The sequence below is a fragment of the Carettochelys insculpta genome, chromosome 7 (genome assembly GCF_033958435.1).
Source record: "Carettochelys insculpta isolate YL-2023 chromosome 7, ASM3395843v1, whole genome shotgun sequence".
NCBI lineage: Eukaryota > Metazoa > Chordata > Testudines > Carettochelyidae > Carettochelys > Carettochelys insculpta.
The window spans coordinates 4,044,361-4,069,236 of record NC_134143.1 but is presented as its reverse complement, the minus strand read 5'-3'; the positions used below and the strand labels follow the sequence as shown (position 1 = coordinate 4,069,236).

Below are 24,876 nucleotides of genomic sequence, written 5' to 3'. Positions count from 1 at the left end.
CTGTGGCACTGCGCACCGGCTAGTGAGTTGTATATGGAGTAACTTGTCAGGAAACTTGCTCACTAATGACTGCTTGACATGACAGGATTAAGTAGACATAATCTGTGTCTACACCTCAGCGTTCCTCCCATTGATTTATCGCGCACGCTTTGCTGGCCTAAAACTGCAGCTCGAGGAGAGGTGTAGAGCTGAGGTCAATGTCATTAGGAAATTGCAGTGTCTAGGCAGACACACCATTACTTAACTTGCCTGCTGCTGCCTTTCACAGCTGGAGTCCCAGGGCTGAGAGTGCTCCACAGTGACCCATGTAGGTCAATGTAAACACCCTCACTGTCGACAGGAGGAGGAGAATGTGTTCATGAGGAACCAATTTAATTACTGTAGGGCAGTCTAAAGCCAGTCCGTTTAACTAGTGCAGGGTAGACGTGGCCTGAGCAGGGTACAGGACTGACCGGACTTTGTTTATTTCTAACCTACTAGCAGGCACCTCGCCTTTGTGCCACACTGCACTCAGTGCCTGCTGCAGGAGTGTTAGGAGCTTCCTGGAAGGGCGGGTACTGCTGCCCAAACTCCAACCTCGCCACCCTCCCCTCACGCCTCTCCAGCCCCTCAAAAAACTGCCATTTGGAAGGGGACTTGGGGAGGCTGCAGCCTCCCTCACGATTTTCCTGCCATACCAGGATACCTCCCTTCCTCAGCGAGGAGGGAGAAGAATGTGCCTACTGCTTTCTTCCCCGCCCGGCAGGGACAGGACTGCAGGCTCCCCAGGCAGAACAAACAGCCCAGCCCATGCGGATGGCTTCTTGATGCCTGACTGAAATTAAGAGCAACTGGGCTAGAATCAGAGCTCCTTGAGGGCTGGGCCCATCTCCTCACCGGCAAGAACAGAACTGCAGCAGCAACACCAAACACGCACGTGAGCAGTCAGGCTCCCCTCTCCCCAGCCAGCAGCTGCCTGTGGCCACTGTTGCTCCTGCCCCTTTCTTTTAGCCACCTGGCTTTAGAGGTGGCAGTTTGCTCATCTCTCCTTTCCCTGCCTAGGCTGGCGGCTCTTTGCTCTACCGATAGGCACGCGGAGATACCAGGCCTGGGAGCTTCTGCAGCACAGTTTTTTCGAGTTAATTGAAACCAGCAGGCTCAGCGAGTGTGAGTGGGGAAGGAAGCTCTGGGCTTAGGGCAGCAGACAATTGCTGCAGATTTGATCATGTTCTGCCATCATCTTCACAAGCTGGTGTTACAAAGCCTGGGAGGAGGAAGCCCCTTGTGACACCAGAAGACACCGGGCTGCTCAGGCAGGGCATGGGGCTGCTGCCCCATCCACATTCAGGGTAGGCTAGGGTGATCATCTGTCCCAACTTATTTTTTAAGAGGGATGAATTGTCCCATATTTGGGCTCCCCCCCACCCCCTCTTTTCTGCCAGCAGCTGCGCAGGCGCAGCTGCTGGTGGAAGTCGCTTCCCCGAGCCTTGGGAAAGTGGGTGCAGGGCCGGCGGCTGCAGCTTCCCTGGGGCTCCAGACCAGGGCTGGTGGCTGTGGCTTCCCTGGGACTCCCAAAGAGCACCAGCAACTGCTGCCTCCTTCCCAGCTCCCTGGGGCTTGACGGAGCTGGGAGGAGCTGTCCGTCCCCCCATATTTCCCTGTCCAGTATTTGGACAGGGGGAAGCGGTCACACTAGGTTAGGCCAGCTTCGGATGTTTCAGCTCTTCACTGCAAGAGTAGCAGAACTAAACAATGACCACCTGGGATCTCTCTCTGCTGTCAAGAAACAAGTATGAGCTGTCACGCCACAAACACTACTTAAATTATGCTTAAAGCTTTCCAACTCTCCAATCTTTTGGGAGTGGCAGGGGCCTAGGGTGGCCACCCACTCTTCCATTTTAGTCCCGCTTGTCTTTGGGTCAGGTTACCAGGTGGGGCCCATACAGACTGTTACACACAATGCTGATTCCTCAGTAGGGTGGCAGGTGCACTTCTAAATTCTAGGACTTTTCCCCACAACGCTTTTTGAGGACTGGCTGCTCCTCTACACACACCGATACAAACAACTGCTGCCCTAAGCAGCCCGCCATTTCGTAGTTACACGTCTGCTGGTTGTGTGTCCTTCTCTTCCAACTAGTAAGTAATCTTAGCTCCTGTTTACTTATCCTTTAATATTTCTGAGGGTGGCAGAGGCTCACATCTTGGATGCCTTCAGTGAATGTCATGGAGGTTATGTTTATATTCTCATATACTCACAGCAATACGCCAGGAACCTCCTTCAAATCCTTTGTATTTATTTCTAATTCTTTGCCTAAACCATTTAGTGCACATAAACCTAAGGCAAGATGTGGTTTGACAAAATTTGTTTGTTATAGATCTAAGATGCTAACATCAATCATTTAATTATACTTTAGATAATGGTTCATTTTAATGGTATAGACCAATGTGGTAATTACAGTATTTAAATAAATTGGATGTTTTTGGGCTGCTGTTTTTTGTTTGTTACTATGTATTATTGATTCAGTAGAAATCTGGCAACTCTATAGTGTGTCTTTTGTTTTTCAGAATTTTATTTACTTGTAAACATTCCTGGAAAAAATTACCTCCTTCTCCTCTTCACAATTTGGACTACAAGAAATTAAAAAAAAAAAAAAAAAAAAAAAAGGAGGGGGAGCAGAAAAAATAATTGTAGGGGTAAACAGATTTTATTTTTCTCTGCTAAAGATAGCGTACCTTGTGTTTCTGATATCTGCTTCAAGACTCCAAAACTGACACCTCAAGATTTGGGATTGGAAATAGCTTTATGTTGATTGTTCAGAATTTCCAAATTAATTTAGATATGCTTTAATTGGTATTTGCTATATTTTTCTTTCTTTATCCAGGAATTGTGAACAGTGTTCCTGTCAGCTAATCTTTCTGAGTTATCTGCCTTCCTTCCCCCTACCCCAAAACAGGAGTTTTTAGGTGCCTAATTAGCCCTGGGAACGGAATCATGGCTGAAGCTGCCCCCTCTCCCTATCTGTAGGATACCCCTGTTCTCTCTTGTCACCTACCCTTAAGGCACCCTGGCTCTACCTTTTCCACAGTACCTGGTTTCGTGTCTCAATTTTAGCTTGCAAGTGCTTCGGGGCAGGGCTCCAAGAAGCACCTACCCTTTGCCTCAGTAGGAGATTCTTAAAACAGCAAATTCTTATTGCTAGAGACATTTCTGATGCAGTGGATGATCTCGAGCAAATTACACAACTTTCTTGGCCTTTAGTTTTCCTCTCTTGGTGGGGAAAGCTTGCCTAACTGTCAAGAACTGGGATGGGAATTTTCTGAGTCACTATAGGGGCTCGTTTGCATACTTGGCTTAATCTAATTCTTGACACCCCCCCACTCTCTGATTTGCTCACCTTGATAATTTTTTTCTGATTTGTCAACCTTGCTTACTGTTTTTGGTTCCCTGTGCCTTAAATATTGAGTCTGTTCTGGTCTGGCTATGGTCTGAAGAAGTGGGTCTGTCCCACGAAAGCTCATCAACTAATAAATTATTTTGTTAGTCTTTAAAGTGCTACTTGACTGCTTTTTTGTTTTGTCAAAGAGGTGTGAGATCGAATTTTGCATGATGAGAGCCTTAAATGAATGGTGCAAGAGACAGTCTTTCTCACTTTTGCAGGAAGGAAGTGAGCTGCTCAACTGATAAATGCCCTTTTCTTATTCCAGTTTGCTTCAGAACACAGATGCTGGAAGAAGTGGCACTGGTGGCCTTGTGCTTTGCACTAGGGGAGGGCCATAACCTCGGTGTTTTGCTTCAATGCCATCTTGGGGCACTGGCTTTCCCCCTTCTAGTTTCGATTGGGTACAGTTCCTTTCCTGTCTTTAAACAGCTCTTGCAATCCAGCCCAGAGGTGGTTTGTTCAGTACTTTGGGAACCTGATGATGGATGTGAGAGACACCTGTGTTGTGGAAAAATCATTGCTGGGGAAAATTCAACTGGACGATTATTGCTGTTAGAACTGCTCTGTTGCCTAAATGCTGAAGCTTTCTCTGTTTTCTGTTGTACTGCTCCTATTTTTAAGGGTGGCAGAGATTGGAAGCTGCTAGGATTTGGGGAAGCTGAATTTATCATCCTTCACTTCTCAGAATCTGTCTTTCCCCTCCTGTACTTCCCCTCCCTCCCTAGAGTGTTGAGAGAATCACTTTTATGGTCATTGAGCAGTAGGGACCATCTCTTTCCATGGAAGGCTGGAATCCCACACTGAAGTGCGTGACTCGCTGCGGAGCGTGCGGAACGCCGGCTGTGTGTTGCAGTGCTCGCTGCTCCCGCCCCCAGATTGTGGTGTTGTGTTCGGTGGGTAATGCTGCTTGAAAAGAGATGGGGACTGAACTCAAACCTGGATCCAGCAGATGGTGTGAGTGTTAGGTTCCAATCCTAACCTGGGCCTAGGGGCTAGTGGCACATTTTGACTCATACCAGCTCATTCTTTACTGTTCTGGGCACCTTTGTCCTCTAAAAAGAGAATTCACCAAAATAACCACGTGTCAATGCCATTGGAGCTACTCAGATCACAGTACTTCCCCCAGTCGCCTTGCCCCAGGCCTTCACACAACAGCCACCATCTCCCCCGGTTTGTCTCCATTTCTTCTGCTCGCCAGGAGGAGCCCCCCATGCCCTTGAACCATGGCAGCAGAAGAATACGTGGAGTGAGGGTGTGCATAGTGGCTCTCAGCTCCAGACTGTCCCCCAGCCCTGTCACTCCTCTCTGCTGCCCTGGTGCCCACTTGTACTCACACCCCAGCGGGGAGTTACGTGTCTGAGCCTGTTCTGTAATAACTGCGTCATTGGACTCGGTTGGTATTTAGTAGTATTATTTGTGTTACTGTGTCATCTTGGAGCTCAGTCACGGTTCAGGACCCCATGTCTCTAGGTGCTTGACAAAAATGGGGCACACGCATGGTCCCAGCCCCAAACAGCTGTCAGTCAAAGTACAAAACAGGAGACAGTAGGGGGGATCAGCCAGCAATGGAGCACAGGGAACCAAAAAATTCGGTTCTGCCTGGTGGTTGGTGTTTCAGCACATGGATTTCCTTTGGTCTGACTCTGCTTCTTTCCTTCTTTGTAGGAGGAAGCGAGTCTAGATTTAAAAATAATATTTTGATTTCTTAAATCCTGTCATTTAGTATGCAAATTTTATGATAATCACAATCTCTAATTTAATTTTTATTCCAAAACTTCATTTTTAAGTCCAAGAATAACTATCTAAATGCAGAGCAACTAAATGCACTCGAGGTTCCAAGCTGTCACCACCATAAACATGTGGTTCGTGTATGTCTCTTCTCCCCAGCCAACTGAACTGAACTAAACTGGGGGCTGGCGTATTGTTCTCTGGAGAAGGGCTTTGAAGAAAGACAAAAATAAGGTTGTTCTCTTCTTGTGTTCATGCGTTATACTACTGGGTAGGAAAGGACGGGACGTTTCCCTTACTTCAAGCTTTTTACTGAGGTTTGTTTTTCCATGTTAGAAAGGTGTGTCTTGTCTACTATTTTTTTTTCTTTTTTCCCCCATGGCTGACTGTGGATCTCCTAGAGTAGTAGGCATCCTTTGATCCCGAGGGATCATGGGTTTGCGCCCCAGTTGGACTGATTCAAGCAGCGTCTTCTGTGGCTGTGCAATCCAATGCGGGAGTGGCAGCCCTTTCCGCACTGTGAGCAGCAGTAGGCAGATGTCACTCTGGTATCACGGGCATGGATCTTCCTGAGATCTCCTCTCCTGTCTTCCTCTTCCTTCACCAAGGTAGTTTCATACATAACAAGAGCTTCCTTCACTCCCTGTTTCCAGACATGCCTGTCTGAGGCGAGCACATGCCAGGTGTTCACACTGATAGAGAGGGCGCTGAGGTCACGCTTGCACGTGTCCTTGTAGCTCAATTTAGGTCGCCCTTTTGGCCTCTTTCCAGACGCCAGTTCGCCGAAGAGGAGGTGCTTCGGTATTCGGCCATTCGTCATGCGTGAGACATGGCCCAGCCAGCGCATACGCCTCTGTTTGAGAAGGGTGACCATGGAGGCGGTGCCCTCTCAAGCACTGCGCTACTGGGGACCTTGTCCTGCCATGAGATACCGAGTACGCGCCTAAGGCAGCGCATGTGGAATGTGTTGAGCCGCTGCTCTTGTTTTGAGCGCAAAGTCCATGTTTCACTGGCGTACAGCAGTGTGCTCAAAACACAGGCTGTGTAGACCTGCACCTTGGTGTGTACAGTGAGCTTATTGTTAGCCCATACTCTCTTCGTCAGCCTGGAGAACGTTGTGGCGGCTTTTCCAATGCACTTGTTGATCTTGCTATCAAGTGACAAGTTGTCCGAGATCGTCGAGCCGAGGTACACGAACTCATGGACGACTTCCAGTTCGTAGTCTAGCACGTTGGTAGATGGCTCGTTACCCATGTTTTGACCCATCGCCTGGGTCTTCTTTAAGCTGATTGTGAGGCCAAATTCCATGCATGCATCTGCAAAGCGAGTTATGAGTGACTGCAGTTCCTGCTGAGTGTGAGCAGCAATAGCTGCATCGTCAGCAAAAAGGAACTCCCTTAGACTCTTCGTAAGCACCCTGGTCTTTGCTCTAAGCCTCGACAGTGTGAAGAGGTTGCCGTCCGTTCTCGTGCGGAGAGAGATGCCCTCTGTAGCAGTTCCGAAGGCACATTTGAGCAAACTGCAAAGAAGATGCTGAACAGTGTTGGAGCCAGCACACACCCCGGCTTCACTCCACTGTGAATCTCAAAGGATTCAGATGTGGATCCTCCTAGAACTCTTTCTGTAATGCAAGTGAAAGCTGATTAATTTAGAAGGGAAGTGAAGTTTTTACTCAGATTGTTTAAAGGCCTTTCAAAACCAACCCTCCCCCCACACGCGTAACAAATAATTCCTCCCCTTTCTCCAGCCCCAAACCATCCGATGACATCTGTCCCTGCATGCTCAGTCCAAGCTGCTCTTTAACTCAAATACCTGAATCAGCAGTTGGGAGAAAAGATGTTTTTTGTTTAAAATTCAGCAACTGACTCCTTTTATAAAGGGCTGCCCAACCACAGTCTATAATTGAGACCTTTGAGTGAAGGCATCCCAGAGTGGACATTAGTGATATTTTAAAGGCAAAGAACAAACAGGAGAGAGAAACACACATATCTGTTGTTGTCTGTTTAAATACCTTTCATTTAAAGGTCACCTTTTAAGTATTTATTTTATCAGAGAAAGTCAGTGCTAAGTACAGGAGGTGATAAGCAAATGTTTGTCACTGAACAGCAACAGAAGGGGATGGTGGGGAGTCGTTTTTTTATCATTGGGTTGCAAAACCAAGCAAAGCATCTAACCCAAGGAGAGTCTGTGATCAGACTGTCACCCCTCTGGTGTTCTGCTAGCAGGCTCTGTGCCATTGAAAATGGATTAGTTTAGGAGCCTCCTTCCATTTGCTGAGGGTTGGGAAGTAACTGTTGTTCTTCTTCAAGTGATTGCTCATGTACATTCCAAACTGGATAGTAACAGAGAAGGAGCCGTGTTAGTCTATACAGTATCAAAACAAAAAAGCAGTCAAGTAGCACTTTAAAGACTAACAAAATAGTTTATTAGGTGAGCTTTCGTGGGACAGACCCACTTCTTCAGACCATAGCCAGACCAGAACAGACTCAATATTTAAGGCATAGAGAACCAAAACAGTAATCAAAGTTGACAAATCAGAAACAAAAATTATCAAGGTGAGCAAATCAGAGAGCAGAGAGGTGGGTCGGGGGTGGGGTGGGGGAGTAAAGAATTAGATTAAGCCAAGTATGCCAAAGTATACGTAGTTTGAACCAGGATGCAACATTTCTGGGACATTATAGGGGCTCTGTGTTTTGATTCCAAACTGGGTGTGCGCTGGCACATGCCAGATTGCTGAAAGCTGTTTGCCTTGGCCAGTAGCCATAGGGTTGGTGCGGCACCCCCTGGGGTCGGGCTGAGATGCCAACCAATATATATACCAACTGCCCCCCTGGCTCAATTCCTTCTTGCCATGCTGTCAGTTGCTGGAGCTCTCCTTTCTTTCTGGGATTGTTAGCTAGTAGCCCTTGTGTATAGTGTAAATAGTTCTTAATAGTTCATAGTGGTTAGTGGTTAGTAGTTGGAAGAGTCGAGGCAGGAGTTACCGCCCCTCTTGGGGAATACCTGGCTCTCCATGTTCTAGAAACTTCTAAATATGGCAAGCGGATGCCCAAAAATGATCCACACCCAACTTGTCTCTCACCCAGACAGCGCAGACATCTTGGAGATGGCTGCTCCATTTGTAAAACTTTTAAACCAGGGACTTAGAAAGACAGGGTCCAGCGTCTCAAAGTCCTTCTCATGGAGGCGGCCCTGCAATTGGACGCATCTCCAGCAGGAGTATGCAGTGGAGCATCATCGGTACAGACTGCACTGGCGCCATTGTTGGGCTCGGTGCTGCCCAAGGACTCTCAGCACCATGAACAGGTGCAGGCGTCTAGTGCCCCACATCACCACAGGAGCCTGTCCCTGGTGCCTCAAAAGGAAGAGGTGTCATAGGGGCAGGTTCCTGTTGGGGTCAAAGTACCTGAACATTCCCAAATTGTCTGCTCTGCTGCACCGTGGACTAGGCCATGGGACATGTGCGTTGAGGCCAGCATGAGGCAGGAACCTGTGCTCCCCTGGACTGCCCTCCATGCCAGAGGCTTTTAGAGCAGCACAGGGCTTATTGCAGATGACGGTGCCAGGCCCCTTGCCGCCGGAGGAAAGACAGGGCCAGTGCAGGGCTAGCGGGGTGCAGCCTATACTTGCAAGTGAACAGTTGGCCACGGTGCTGATGCCAGCCCCAGGGATTATGCAGTCATCCTCCCTGTTGGCATCATTGCCATCTTTCTTGGCACCAGATCAATTTCAACAGCTCAGGGCATCAGCGATAGGACCTTTTCAGGTTTCCTATTCGGCAGCATTGGCGTGGGCACCAGACCAAGAGGTACAGGCACCAGAACCTCTGGCACCACTGTGGTCCTCCATGTCAGAATCAGCACTGGAACTGGACTCTTATTACTCCAGCTCGGTAGGAGATCCAATCCCTCCTTCAAAGGGGGGCTATAAAGGAGGTCCCACTGCAGTCTCAGGGCCAGGGGTTTTACTCCCAATATTTCCTAATCACGAAGTCAAAAGGGGGTCTAAGGCCCATACTGGACTTATGAGACCTCAACAGGTTCATAAAAAAGATAAGGTTTCCTATGATATCACTGGGTCTTACCAGCCCAGTCGTGGAACAGGGAATTGGTCTGCTGCTCTTGACTTACAAGACGCTTATTTTCATACAGCGATTTACCCTCCCTCCAGGAGGTTTCTTTGGTCCATGGCAGACGGGGGTCATTATCAGTTCAGGGTCCATCCATTCAGTCTGTCTTCTGCCTCAACAGTCCTTACCACATGCAGGGCTGTGGTGGCAGCCCACCTGCACAGGTACAGGATACAACTGTTCCTGTACCTGGCCGATTGGCTGGTCAAGGGGCATCCACAGGACTGAGTGTGTCAGTCAGCAGGGCCAGCTGATCCATCCTTGCTGCTCACCTGTGCCCAAGCGGTGCCCAAGCTGCTTTCAAGAGTCTTCCCTCCCACCCAGATCTGGTGTTACCTCTTGCCCCTCCCTCTGCATGTTCCTCCATGGCCCCCCCGGGGGTTACAGCCCACCTTTTTGGCAGGACTGTGAATTTATCTCATTTGCTCTTGCCAGTTGATGCTCTAAACTCAGGACTTCCATTTCCCCTGACTTTCTGTCCATCCTGACTAAGCACATAATCCACTGACTTTGCTCTTTTTCCCTCTTGCTTTCTATTGGTGGATTTTGTCCTTCGCGCTCTTATTCTGATGTATCTGAGACACATGTTAATGGTTAGCTATTCTTGTTGTACGTTTTTGCCCTTGTGCTGTGTGTAATATAAAGAGAGGTTCTGGGCCAAGCTGGGAGACCCAATCCTGGACAAACTGCTTTAAACTGGGCCACTTACAGCCCAGGCTGGAATTTCCTTCTCAACAAGGCAAACCAAGCCAGCCACAAAAATACCAGCCACTGGCCAGGCAGAAACTACAAGAGCAAACCCACAGATTCTTCAGCTGCTCCTAATGCCCAAACCAACAACCCTCCTTACTCAAATGAGAGGCTATGAAAGCCTATTTCCTCAGTAAGGGGAGGGACTTGGAGGCAGTTCAGGGCTTTATAAAACAGTGTCCAAGTGAACAGCTGAGCTTGAGAACAGGGACTGCAAACAGAGAGTTTAGAGAAGGAGTTTGGAAGGCGCCAGGGACCCTTGCCTTTCTTTTAAATCCCTCTTCTAGGATGGCAGGCACGGATAGTGACAGGTCTGCTGCTGTTACCTGCTTGGGATGCGCCATGTTTGTCTTCCTACCTGAGGAAAGAAGGGATTTCGTCTGCACTAAGTGCAAGCTGGTCTCCATTTTAGAAGAAAAAATTAGAGGACTGGAGGCTCAAGTGTTGACCCTGTGCTCAATCAGGGAGGATGAAGATTTCCTTGAGAGAAGGGAGAGTTTAATCTTGCAAGCACGGCAGGCGGAAGAACCAGGGAGGGCGGTAAGGGATGAAGCAGAGAACTGGCAGCATGTAACTTCTAGAAGAAAAAGAAGGCCGGCACATGAGTCCCCCATTGCTATAGAGATAAGTAATCGCTTTCAGGCACTCTCTGCTGGTTCTGCGGTGGTGAATGCTTTGGAAGGATCCTCACAGGGAGAAAATTGCAGGAGAACTGCTTCTACTTCAGGACAGGGGATGTGTAGTCCTAGGGATGGGGGTTCAATGATCACCACCCCGAGAAGAAAAAGACGCGTGGTGGTGGTAGGGGACTCCCTCCTAAGAGGGACTGAACCATCCATGTGTCGACCGGACCTGCAATCTCGTGAGGTGTGCTGTTTACCAGGAGCTCGAATTCAGGATGTGACTGAGAGCCTTACAAAACCGCTCAAGCCTTCGGAACACGACCCCTTCCTACTTCTGCATGTGGGAACTAACGATACGGCCAAGAATTACCTTGAGCAGGTTACTGCGGATTATGTGGCGCTGGGAAGAAGGGTCAAAGAATTTGGAGTGCAAGTGGTGGTCTCGTCCATTCTTCCTGTCGAAGAGAAAGGGCTAGGTCGGGACCGTCGAACTGAGGAAGTAAATGCATGGTTACGCAGGTGGTGTCAGAGAGAGGGCTTTGGATTCTTCGATCATGGGACGCTGTTCTGGGCACAAGGATTATTGGCAAAAGATGGGGTCCAGCTAACCAAGAGAGGAAGGAGCATTTTCGCAAGTAGGCTTGCAAACTTAGTGAGGAGGGCTTTAAACTAGGTTCGCGAGTAGGGGAAGGTGACCGAAACCCTGTGGATAGAAAGAAACTTGGAGGCCGGGAAGAAATGCAAAGAGGAATGTACAACAAAAGTGGACTCTTCGTTCGAGTAGTGAGGGCGGGGAGATTGACTGGTTTTCTAAGGTGTTTGTACACCAATGCCAGAAGCCTGGGTAACAAGCAGGAGGTAGTAGAAGCTCTGACTCAGTCCAAGAACTATGACTTGATTGGAATAACAGAGACTTGGTGGGATGACTCGCATGACTGGAGTGCTGCCATGAAAGGGTATAAACTGTTCAGGAAGAACAGGCAAGTGAGACAAGGAGGAGGGGTTGCACTGTATGTAAGGGAGCACTACGATTGCTTGGAACTCCAGTACATAGAATCTATGGGTCAAGCTCAGTGGTGTAGGCAGCACTGGAGATGTGGTGGTTGGTGTCTGTTACAGGCCGCCAAATCAGGATGATGAGGTAGATGAGGCTTTCTTTGGACAACTGAGAGAAGTTTCTGGATCGCGGGCACTCGTTATCGTGGGGGACTTCAATTACTCTGACATCTGTTGGGAGACCAATACAGCGGTACACAAGCAGTCCAGGAAATTTCTGGAGAATGTTAGGGATCACTTCTTGGTACAAGTGCTGAAGGACTCAACCTGCTGCTTACAAACAGGGAGGAACTAATAGGGAAGGTAGAGGTGGGGGACAACCTGGGAAGCAGTGATCATGAGGTGGTAGACTTCAGGATCCTGACCAAAGGAAGGAAAGAGAGCAGCAAATTACACACCTTGGACTTCAGAAAAGCAGACTTTGACTCCTTCAGGAACCTAATGGGCAGAATCCCCTGGGATGCTACCATGAAGGGAAAAGGAGTCCAGGAAAACTGGCAGTATTTTCAGGAAGCACTATTGGAGGCGCAGAAAGAAGCTGTCCCAATGTGCAGCAAGAGAAGTAAATATGGTAGGAGACCAGACTGGCTTAATGGGGAAATCCTTGGAAAACTTAGGCACAAAAAGGGAGCTTACAAAAAGTGGAAACTTGGACAGATGTCTACGGAGGGGTATAAACGTATCGCTCGACAATGTAGGGCAGTTATCAGGAAGGCGAAAGTGCAACTGGAATTGCGACTCGCAAGGAATGTGAAGGATAACAAGAAAAGTTTCTGCAGGCATGTTACCAAGAAGAAGGTGATCAGAGAGGGCGAGGGGGCCCCTACTGGATGAGGGAGGTAACCCAGTGACAGATGATGTAGGGAAAGCTGAAGTAATTAATGCTTTCTTTGCCTCTGTCTTCACAGACAAGTACAGCTCCCGGAATAATGCGATAAGTGATGCATTGTGGGATGAAGCTGGACAGCCTTTGGTGGGGAAAGAACAGGTTAGGAGCTGTCTAAAAAAGCTAAATGTCCGTAAATCCATGGGCCAGGACCTAATTCATCCTAGGGTTCTGAGGGAGTTGGTGTATGTTGTTGACGAGCCCTTGGCCATTATCTTTGAAAAGTCGTGGAGATTGGGAAAGATCCTGGATGATTGGAAAAAGGCAAATGTAGTGCCCATCTTTAAAAAAGGGAAGAAGGGTGATCCAGGGAACTATAGGCCAGTCAGTCTTACATCAGTCCCCAGAAAAATCATGGAGGGGCTCCTCAAGGGAGTCGTTTTGAGGCACTTGGAGGAGGGGAAAGTGATCAGGAATAGTCAGCCTGGACTCATGAAGGGCAAGTCATGCCTGACCAATCTGATTAGTTTCTACGTTGAGATAACTGGCTCTGTGGATAGGGGAAAATCAATGGATGTGATTTATCTTGACTTTAGCAAAGCTTTTGATACGGTCTCCCACAATATTCTTGTTGGCAATTTAAAGGAATGTGGATTGGATAAATGGACGGTAAGATGGATAGAAATCTGGCTAGAAGGTCGGGCCTAGAGAGTAGTGATCAAAGGCTTGATGTCGGGATGGTGGTCGGTTTCTAGTGGAGTGCCCCAAGGTTCGGTTCTGGGTCCTGTTCTGTTCAATGTATTTATCAGTGACCTGGATGAGGGGTTGGATTGCACCCTCAGCAAGTTTACGGATGACACTAAGCTAGGGGGAGAGGTATATGTGCTGGAGGGTAAGGACAGGGTCCAGACTAACTTAGACAAATTGGAAGATTGGGCTGCAAGAAATCTGATGAGGTTCAATAAGGACAAGTGCAGAGTCCTGCACTTGGGCCCGAAAAATCCCAAGCATTGTTACAGGCTGGGGTCCGACTGGCTGGGTAGTAGTTTTGCAGGAAAGGACCTGGGAGTTGTAGTGGAAGAGAAGACGGACATGAGTCAACAGTGTGCCGTTGTAGCCAAGAAAGCTAGTGGCATATTAGGTTGCATCAAGCGGAGCGTTGCCAGTAGATCCAGAGAAGTGATTATTCCTCTTTATTCGGCTTTGGTGAGGCCACATCTGGAGTTCTGTGTCCAGTTCTGGGCCCCCAATTATAGGAAGGATTTGGATACACTGAAGAGGATCTAGCAGAGGGCGACCGAAATAACTAGGGGGCTGGAGCATATGACATGAAGAAAGGTTGAGGGAAATGGGACTGTTTAGTCTGCAGAAGAGAAGACTGAGGGGGGACTTGATAACAGCCTTCAACTTACTGAAGGGAAGCTGCAAAGAGGCTGGAGAGAGGCTGTTCACAGTGGTCACAGATGGCAGAAGACGGAACAATGGTCTCAAGTTGGAAAGGTCCAGGTTGAACATTAGGAAAAACTTTTTCACTAGGAGGATGGTGAAGCATAGGAATGGTCTACCAAGGGAAGTAGTGGAGTCTCCATACGTGGAAGTGTTTAAGTCTCGGCTTGACAAAGCCTTGGCGGGGCTGATCTGATGGGTTTGGTCCTGCTTAGAGCAGGGGGCTGGACTCGATGGCTTTTTTAGGTCTCTTCCAGCTCTATTGTTCTATGATTCTATGATCCACACAGAGTCTTCCCGGCCCCAAAGGGTCCAGGAACAGTCCCAGGTCACTATATACTTAGGTCTTACCCAAAACAGCAGGCTGGGCAAACCCTTTAGAATCAATAAAGAAAGAACAGGGTGAGAGAGAGAGAGAGAAATTGTTAAAGTGGTACATGACATATATCAATTAAAGCTATTGATGCAGGCTACAGCGATGTTACAAGCTGCTATTCTTGAGAGTCTCTGAAAATGCATCCCATAAGGGATGGGTTCATAGTCCATGCAGGACTATGGGCCTGAAGAACAAGATAGTCACTGCCACGGTCATACTTTTAGAGTTGCCCTGTGGAGGGAAAAATCCCTTTTTCTTCATGTAGGCAATGGAGGACCACCTGATCAGATGGCCTGTTTGTCAATTGGGATGCAGAATGCCCCAAGATGCAAATTCCTGAGATGCGTATTTGACATTTGAGTCTTTTAATCTATCATCCTGGCTGGGAGGAGACCATGCCTCCCATTGTGATCCTCAGCTCGGAGACATTTCTAATACACAGAGCCAATATCTATAACTTTACATACAATGATGGTGGGTGTGTGTACAGACATATATGCATACAAGTAGCATAAATAGATTCAATGCATTACCAGCTTTCATTAGACACCTCCCATGGCCCACTTGGCGCAAGATTTAGTGCAAACTGAATACAGTGGTCACAGAAATGATTTTATAGTTATGGAAGAATCCAGTCATATCACACTGTGTAAGCATTGGCATAAAGCGTACACATGGTTCCTATCAAATGCATGTTCTGTTGCTCAGTAGTAGGTGAGGTGCCACTTCCTGGTGCAAGTGCTGGTAGAATCAACTAGGAGTCGTGCTCTTTTGACTTGATGCTCACAAACAAGGAAGAACTGGTAGGGAAAGAACAAATGAATAGGGTCCTGGGCAGCAGTGACCATGAGATGGTTGAGTTCAGGATCCTGACCAAAGGCAGAAAGGAGAACAAGACCTTGGACTTCAGAAAAGCAGACTTTGACTCCATCAGGGAACTGATGGACAGGATCCCCTGGGAGGCTAATATCTGGGAGAGGATGTAGAATGAGGACTAGATCATCTTACTTCCCTTCAGAAAGCTCCTATGAAACCGGCTTTGGCAAATTCTTTTTTTATAACTATACCTTAGAACTCTTAGATGAAAGGTGCTACAGTAGCACCACTGACCCTTTTGAAGTAGAATTTAATCATGCTCTGGAGTAGAGGAATGACAGTTGGATTAGGAATCCAGAGTCCCGAGTTTCTGTCCCAGTACTAGTTCTAATGATGGACTACTTTGTCCATGGTTCTTTGGTGTATTAGTTGCTGCGTCAAATTCTTTAAGACAGATTCAGCAGCTTTTGATTTCGGTTAGAGTTGTAATCTCTTGGCAGTTCTGAAAATCAAGCCCATGTTAGGCAACCAGAAATGGGGGCAGCAAAAATCAATGGCGCTTTTGAAAATTGTGGCCATACATTACGTTTCTGGATAAATAGTTTATTTCACCTGTGTCTCTGCTTCCTCTGTTGTAAAATCAATATTTTTATGTGTAACGAACAAGTGGTTTGTGAGGTTTAACCTGAAATTGCACAACTCTTTGGCTATGTAAAAAAATGCTTGATGGTCTTTTTCTTAAATGCAGTCACTGATCTAAAAGCAGAGGGATACAAACAAGTATTTCAAAGAATGAGTGGCCACCTGTATCATGTATTATAAGCGTTTCATATAGTTAAATGTTTATTGGGGTGAGCAAGGGAGGGTATATGGCTGACAAAAAGGGAGAACTTTGACACTATTTTCTAATGAGCCAGACAGAAATTTTGTGTTCTGTTTTCCTGGTTCTGGCATTGTTTGGTGGAATCTGAAATAGGTTATGAATGTGTTTGTCAGGAAAGATAAATTTGTAAGAACTGTTGTGTTCAATACATTTCCTTTTTAAGTAGAAACAATATAAAGAGCTCAATTCAGCACTGAATAAATCTCACTTTTGTTGTACCGATTGTATAAAATCCTGAGCTGCTATGCTCTCTGTTTGCCTCATGCTGTTTATATTACCTAAAATGTCATTCCAGAACAGAGCTTGGCGTAGGACTGCAGTGAAAGCCATTTCATTCCATGTATGGACCTGGTCTCCCACAGCTATTTTAGTGGGCAGCTAGAAAGTATTTCTTTGTGAGCTGTCATTTTGTTTGTGTTGATATGTGTTAAGCAGTTTGATGGGCTGGCTGTGTTCTCTGAAATGCGGCACTATGCCCTTTCCAGGAAGGGACTGGACAAGTTGTGCTTTGCATTTTGTTTTGTTAAAACCATATTTTGACATTCTGGCCCTGCTAACATAGCTGGATGTAGAATTGTCTAAACACTTCTGCTTTGCTGTGGGATTCATTTAAAAACTCAAAGGGCCAGATTCCCCCAGCTGCTATTAACCAGCATATTAATCAACAGAGCTATAGTCCTGCGCCAGTTGGGGATGTGTTTCCGACGTGCACAGTTCACTCTTCAGAAACTGGGGTGTTTCCTCGCACTCAGAACACGATTGTACACTGATGGAGAGCCACAGCTGCTTCACCAATGGAAAGTAAAGCCCTTTTGCCAACATGTTTCTTTCTCGCTCTTTTTGTCTTAGGGCTAAATTATGGTATTTAGCCACAAACCTCAAATTGAGGGAGGCTTACCGCCTCGGGAGGACAGCAGAGTGCCTGCCTGAGACTCAATCTTCCCTGCTGCTGCTCTCTGGAGAAGGGTGAAGGGAGGGTACGTGTGCACCCGACAGTGGGCTGGGCACAGTGCTCTTGCTAAACAAATTTTCCCTGTTTAGGGAAGGAAAAAAAGGTTTATATCAAGCAACAGTAATAAGCACCTCCCCTGCAAATATGTAGCCTGGGTACATAGCACCGTGTACCATCTCCTCATTCTCTGGGTAGCTAGCTACCGACTCTTCCGGCAGAGTTGCCTGGCTGCCCAGATTGTAATGAGGCCTTTTTTGTGTGCTGGAGAATTTTCCTTTTACAGCAAGAGGGTGAAAAACCAGCAGTCCTGTAGCACCTTAAAGACTAACAAATTTATTTATTAGGTAATGAGCTTTTGTGGGTAAGACCCTACCTGCCCATTCAGCTCTTGGCTGCTCTCTTGAGGCTACCAGATGGCACCAGTCGTAGACTTGTGAGTTTTGGAGATATAGGGCCATATTTTCAAAGTTATATTGTGGGGACTAAAGCTGAATCTAGATACCTAATTGGATTTCAAAAACCATAAGCCAGTTAGGTACCCAACTCCTGTTTTAAACCCCCCTAAGCACTAAATAACTTTTGGTAAATGTGGCCCGTGGATGCTAGCAGTTGAACTGAAATTGCTAACGTAGTACCCAGAGGCCATGCAACAGGTGCCAGTGGTTTTCAGTGGCTTGTGAACTGAATTAGATTCAAACTGTTGGTGTGGAGATGGAAGGCTGGGTATTTTGTTACCATCCCCTTCATCAATCCAGTTGTCCTGAGTTACTAAGTTCATTGTTGTGACTGCCTGATGATAAAGACCATATCTATTTTAATGGTGGGCTGGGAGCAGGCCTGGGTCTCACCAAAACACGTGTATAAAGGTGTAAAATATGCTCTAGTCCATTCTCTAAAATAGCTGCAGTCTCACCTCAGTGCACACATACTCAATGCTAATAAAACCAGGCTTTGGAAGGGAAGTCAGAAGATTTCAGAGAGTGTTAGGACAGAGACCTCTGTGTTGGCTCAAAGCTCAATGCCTTCATTCTGTAACCTCCATTTCTCCCTTTTAAGTGCAGCATTTTTTTTTCAGTGAATGTAGTGCTCATACAGCAATAATTTTGATTTCAAGGTATTCAAGATATTCATTGAGCCAATCCAACAGTTTCATTTGTCTGTACAAATGAATTGCTCTTGCCCATCTGGACTCCAGATATTCTTGTCCATTTATTCCTAGTCTGATTTCAGATGACTAAGTGAATGTGCTTCCCCATGGCTCTGCCCTTGAGAAACATTTTTATGGCCTTAATAGAGCAAGTCAAATCTAGAATTCATTGTGCAGTGCTGCTCACTATTCCAGTGGTCACAAAACCAGGGCAGAGCTGGTAAGACCATCATTAGTGCGTAGCCATACTAGTAAGAAGCAAGGTCATACTAGTGTATTAGTGCAACCTTCTTTGGTAGATGGGTCATATTTGAAAATTTATGGATCTGGTATATTAATCAGTGGAGATGCTTTTAGAGCTGAAGGTCCCAGATTCATTTCCTGTTGATGTTTTGATCAGGGCACCCTTACACTCAAAGAAAAAGGTGGATAATTGTCAGTGGTAGAATAGAAACTTGTGACACAAAAACACCATGAGGTTTGCAGAAACCCATAAGCCTGTGTTATGGTAACAAAACCTCCAATTCCCTACAGTGTTGTGCCTCCAAGAAGTAGCTTGAAAAATGAAGGCAGAGTCTTTATTTCTTTGGCTAGGATTTCCAAAAGTGGCTAGTGCAATTGGCCCCCCACCTCTCCTGGGTTTTCAGGAGAGTTGGGCAGGCTCCTTTGAAAAAATTTGAGCCTTGAGCTCCTCTTTGGGAAAACTCAGGAGCTCTTTTCTCATAATGCTATGTATGGAATAGCAAAGCAGGCCCTTCTAGTACAGCGTGTGCCAAGGGCCTTTAAACACAGCTTAGGAAATGTGATTATATGTGTATTAATAATTCATCTCCTTTTTAAAAATGTCAGATGAAGAGTGAGCTATACAACGGAAGCCATTTAGATACCTTTTAAAGTATTCCATTGTTGCTTCTTGAATTATACGCCTACTTCTTTTGATACTTTGGTTTTGCCCTGGGTTGCATACCAAATAGTTAGTCAATGAATATTTAATTTCTCTTAATACGGGGCTGTGTTACATAAAGGCAATGCTTTGTGCATGAATGGCCTCACCTTGCACCCGTGTTTCAGGGTAGTAACATCACTGTTTTTACTGACTTACTTCTGGTTTAGATTAGTAATTCCAAGGGCAGAAATAGCCCATAAATCTTCAGTTTGGGTACGAATGTTTGGACAGTTTCTACTTTAACCCTACAGTGACTGTAGCCTAAGAGCCTGCCTTGTCCTTGTCATGGGATTCAGGGGGTTGCCACACTCCGTACCCCATCAACAGCCAGCAGTGACTGTCACTCAGCAGGTGGAAGAGAAGGTTTGTTAGGTGACAGAGATGCAGCATGGTACAGGCTTCTCAGTGCAGCAGACAGCAACAGTTATTTCAAATCATCTTGGGGAGGGGAGGCCCAAGGGGAGCCCCCCACAAGCCAAGGCCTTGGTCCCCCCTTTTTTTCCTCTCTTCCAGTCCAGGCCAACTGCCTTCCAACTCCTCCCACACTCACCACCTGCCTCTAATTCAAAACCAGTTGGCCTTCTCCCGACTCTTTTTGTTCAGGGGCGGAGATGTTACCTGACAGCATAGGTTGCAGCCAGTAGAATCATAGAATGCTAGGAATGAGAGGGACCTCGAGAGGGCATCGAGTCCAGCCCCCTGCCCTCATGGCAGGACCAAGTACTGTCTAAACCATCCCTGATAGACATTTATCTAACCTGTTCTTAAATATCTCCAGAGATGGAGATTCCACAACCTCCCTTGGCAATTTATTCCAGTGTCTGACCACCCTGGCAGTTAAGAACTTTTTCCTAATGTCCAACCTAAACCTCCCTTGCTGCAGTTTAAGCCCATTGCTTCTTGTTCTATCCTCAGAGGCCCAGAACAACAAGTTTTCTCCCTCCCTCCCATAAACACCCTTTTAGATACCTGAAAACCGCTATCATGTCCCCCCTTAATCTTCTTTTTTCCAAACTAAACACACCCAGTTCTTTCAGCCTTTCTTCATAGGTCATGTTCTCTAGATCTTTGACCATTCTTGTTGCTCTTTTCTGGACCCTTTCCAATTTCTCCACATCTTTCTTGAAATGCGGTGCTCAGAACTGGACACCATACTCCAACTAAGGCCTAACCAGCGCAGAGGAGAGTGGAAGAATGACTTCTCGTGTCGTGTTCACAACACACCTGTTAATGCATCCCAGAATCATGTTTACTTTTTTTGCAACAGCATCACACTGTTGACTCATATTTAACTTGTGGTCCACTAGAACCCCTAGATCCCTGTCTGCTGTACTCATTCCTAGACAGTCTCTTCCCATTCTGTATGTGTGATTGTTCCTTCCTAAGTGGAGCACTTTGCATTTGTCTTTATTAAACTTCATCCTGTTTACCTCAGACCATTTCTCCGATTTGTCCAGATCATTTTGAATTTTGACCCTACCCTCCAAAGCAGTTGCAACCTCTCCCAGCTTGGTATCATCTGCAAACTTAATAAGCGTACTGTCTATGCCAATATCTAAATCGTTGATGAAGATATTGAACAGAACTGGTCCCAATACAGACCCCTGCGGAAGCCCACTTGTTATACCTTTCCAGCAGGATTGAGAACCATTAAGAACTACTCTCTGGGTGCGGTTATCCAGCCAGTTTTGCACCCCCCTTATAGTAGCCCCATCTAAGTTGTATTTGCCTAGTTTACTGATACGAATATCATGTGAGACTGTATCAAATGCCTTACTAAAGTCTAGGTATACCATATCCACTGCTTCTTCGTTATCCACAAGGCTCGTTATCCTATCAAAGACAGCTGTCAGATTAGTTTGACGTGATTTGTTCTTTGTAAATCCATGCTGGCTGTTCCCTATCAGCTCACTGCCTTCCAAGTGTTTGCAGATGAATTCCTTAATTACTTGTTTCGCAAGGCAATAGGGGGTCATCCACTGTCTGTGTGAGCTGTTTAGCCTGTGGCTCCCTGCCTACTACATCACATCGCTCCCCACTTCCAGACTGAACTGAGCGGGCTCACTTAGCCAGTGATCTGGGGAAGTTTGGGTCCCCGCCGGGTAACGTATCAGCTGTAATATTGGTGCTCCCCTATGCCTGGACCTGCCACAGTGATGTCTTGCGGGCACCAGCTTCACTTTCTCTGGGCCTGCTCTCTGCAGTTGTACCGGCCCTTTCTCTTCCCTTGAGCTTTACCTCGGGTCTCCCTGGCTGGGTCCATGAGCTCAGCAAGTCTGTCCTGGAAAGTCAGGACGTCCTCCACTCCTGACTTTCCATCTGGGGGAGCCTCCCCTTCCCATAACTCTCTTAGCAAGCCCAGGGATCCCCTACCGTTTCTGCACCATGGCTCAGTTGGGAGGAACCTGATGGACACTTGGGGCACCTCCCTGGGTGCAAACAGCAGGTGGGGCAAGTGCTTCTCCCAGTCCTGCGGCTACCGGTACATAAAGGCCTCCAGCATCTGCTTCACTTTCCCATGGAGCCTTCCCATCAGCCCGTTGGGCTAGAAGCAATATCCAGAGACCCAGGAGAGCCAGATCCTAGGCTTCTTCCTCAAGCACTGGAGGAGGGTGGACATGAAGTCGGCCCCCCGTCAGACTTCCTTGGGGAACCCCACGCTGCTGAAAATGGTCAGCAGAGCATCTGTCACCAGGTTTGCCTTGGTAGAAGACAGAGCCATGGCCTCAGAGTAGTGGGTAGCGAAATCCACCACCACCACCAGGATGTATTTTTTCCCCGTCCAGGTCGCTTTGCCGATAGGCCCCACTCTGTCTATTGCAACCTTTTGGGAAGACTCGTCTACGATGGGCAGGTGCCTCACGGCAGCTTCCCCCAGTCTCGGGCTTTCCCAGCCCTCTTTCAGGAGTCACAGGCTCAGCAGTACCACTACGTGGCTGCAAAGATCCCTGGCCAATAAAAGGTCAGAAGCAGCCTCAGCTGGGTGCACTGGCTCCCCAGATGCCCCAAGAATGGGTCATCGTGGGCCAGGCACAGCAGCCTGGGGCGATACCTTTGGGGAGCCACCAGCTGCCATTGGACCCCCACATGATCCTGCTTTCCCTGACAGAAGCCGCTACTGGTACAGGAATCCCCTCTCCCACAGGAATCTCTCCTGATGGGGTCCCCCTGGGGCTGAGCCGCACCACGGCCAGCCCAGTCCCTCAGCGTCTGTAAGGAGGGATCTGCCTCCACTTTGGCCTGGAATTCAGCAGCTGGGGACAGGACAGGTTCCCCCCCATTGCCTGGGACCGGAGTCCCGACCCTGCTGAGCCCCATGCCTGTTGGATCAGGACCCAGCACCCTCCTCTGGGTCAGGGCCGCAAAGTCCTCTCTGGACCTGGCCTTGGGCAGTGACCAGAGCTCTGTGGGGCCCTTCTGGCCACTCCTCTAGGTTACCCCCCATCAGTGCCTCTGTAGGCAAGTGCTGGACCATCCCCACTTCCTTGGGGTTTTCCCTAGCCCCCCATTTCAGATGCACCTGGGCTACTCAAGAATGGAGTCCCATCTATGCCCCTCAGGGACAGGTGGGTGTTGGGCACCGTGCAGTCTCAGCCACTAGCTCAGGCTGGGCCAGTGTCACCTCCTCCCCCATGTCCCAGAAGCCCATCACCTTCCTGCCCTCCACCTCCATGGACGCGAGGCACTCGCTCCAGAGAGGCCGCCCTGCCCCACGGAGGTGCCTGCCTCTGGCACGTTAGGTCTTCCGGAGGCACTGGCCTGTGGGTCTTTCCCCGCCCCAAGCTGAAGACATATTGCCAGCCCCTCCTGCTCCTCTGGTCGCTGGGACCCTAACCAGTTGACCTCATGAGGCCCCTGTGTGCTGGGCCTGTCTGGGGACTTGGGGCACTGGGCCTGTGTATGCCCCTTCTGCCCACAGCAATAACAGACCAGATCTTGTTGTGCTCCTTGGGCTGGCTGCTCAGTCCAGGCTCTGTCTGGCCCTCTGGGGGAGCATGGATGGCCCCTCTTTCCTGGGTTTTCCCTGTGGGCAGTTCCCTCCATTGCACAGCTGGGAACTGGTCTCTCTGGGATTCCCTTTCTCCAGGATTCTTTTTCACACTTGGCTCGGCTGTCTATAAACTAATCAGCCAGCTTCCCTGCGCCGGGTGGGTCCTGTGGCTTCTGGTCCTCGAGCCACAGCCTCAGGTCAGGTGGGCACGCTCCACAGAACCACTCCAGGACCATCAGCTTAACCAGTTCCTCTGCGGCCTGGGCCCATCCCAAACACCCACTTGCACAAGTATTGCATCAGGTGGGAGGCCAGGTCTACAGAGGTCTCCTCCAGTCTCTTCTGTGCCTCCTGGAACTTCTTACTGTACTCCCTGGGGGTCAGCCTGAACTTATGCAGCAAGGCCTGTTTGACCCGTTCGAGTCCCTGGGCTGCAGCCCCTCCAGCTGGTTGGGTGGTTCTGTGGCCTTCTGATCCAGCAAGGGGGTGAGCTGCCAGAGCCAGTCAGCTGGGGGGACCTGTTGCAGATCACAGGCTCTCTTGAAGGAGGTAAGAAACCCATCCAGGTCCTCTGCATCCTGACACTGGTACAGCAAGTGCCTCTCAAAATGACTGCCAGTCCTGGGCCTCCTGGCCCCCTCCCCACTCACCGCAGCTGGGGCCTTTTGACGTCTCCTCTCTGCCATGGTCAGCTCATGCTGCCGCTGTCTCTCTCAGTCCTGATGCTCCTTCCTGCATTCCTCCCAGTTCCTTTAATTGCACCTCAATCTCCAGCCGCTGCAGCTCTACCAAGGGGGACCCCACCTGGAGTGAACTGCTGCTAGTGGAGCGAGGCCTGCGAGGTACCACATCTGTCTGGTGGAGTCCAACCCTCCCTCCTGTCGTAGGGTCTGAGATGCCCCCGGGGGCGACTGGCTGCTCCCCTCTGGAGTGGGATCCAGACCCCTGATCCAGTCATTTTCTTCCAGCCAGGCAGTCAGCTGGGCCTTGGTTGCCTTCCCCATGGTAAGACCCCTCTCCTGGCACAGCCCCAGGAGGTCGTTCATCAGGAGTCGGGTGCAATCCCTCCCCTGCTGGTCCCCGGGGTGCCGACTCGCCAGCTAATGCTGCAGCACCGCACGACTCTCAGGAATTGCTTCGTTCTGCCTCCAGCATGCCTGGCTCTTGCAAGCCCCTTCCTACTACTGTGCCCAGTCACTTGCTGCTGGAAGCCCATCCACGGGTGCAGTGTATCCTATCACTGCCACCAGCTGTCTTGGGGTTCAGGGGTCCAAAACTCTGCACCCCATGCGCAGCCAGAAGAGACTCTCGCTCGGCAGGTGGAAGAGAAGGTTTATGAGGGCGATTAGATGCAGCGTGGTGCAGACTTCTCAGTGCAGCAGCCAGAAACCGTTATTTCAGTTCATCTTGAGGAGGGGAGGCCTGAGGGGAGGCCCCCAAGCCAGGGCCTGGGTTCCCCCATTTCTTTCTCTCCCCCGGTCCAGGCTAACTGCATTCCCCACCCCCTGGCAACTCACGGCCACCTCTAATTCAAAACCAGCTGCCTTCTTCCCGGCTCTTTGTTGGGGGCAGGGTCGGGGAGGAGGTATTACCTGACAGCTTAGGTTACACCCAGTAGGGGTCATCCATCCACAACCTGTGTGAGCTGGTTAGCCTGGCACACACACACACACACACGCACGCAACCCCCCCCCACTACGTCACAGTCCTAAAACGCAAGTTCACTGTCTCTGTAGCTGCAGGGGAAGAACAAAATTGATCAACAGCAGGTTTAAAATGTTATGAAGT

At 48.5% G+C, this 24,876-nt stretch overlaps 1 protein-coding gene across 42 annotated transcripts in view; it reads left to right on the top strand.

The window, feature by feature from the left end:
- SORBS1 (sorbin and SH3 domain containing 1) overlaps positions 1-24,876 on the top strand; it is a 284,604-nt gene that overhangs the window by 15,017 nt on the left and 244,711 nt on the right. The gene's annotated exons all lie outside the window — the stretch shown is intronic.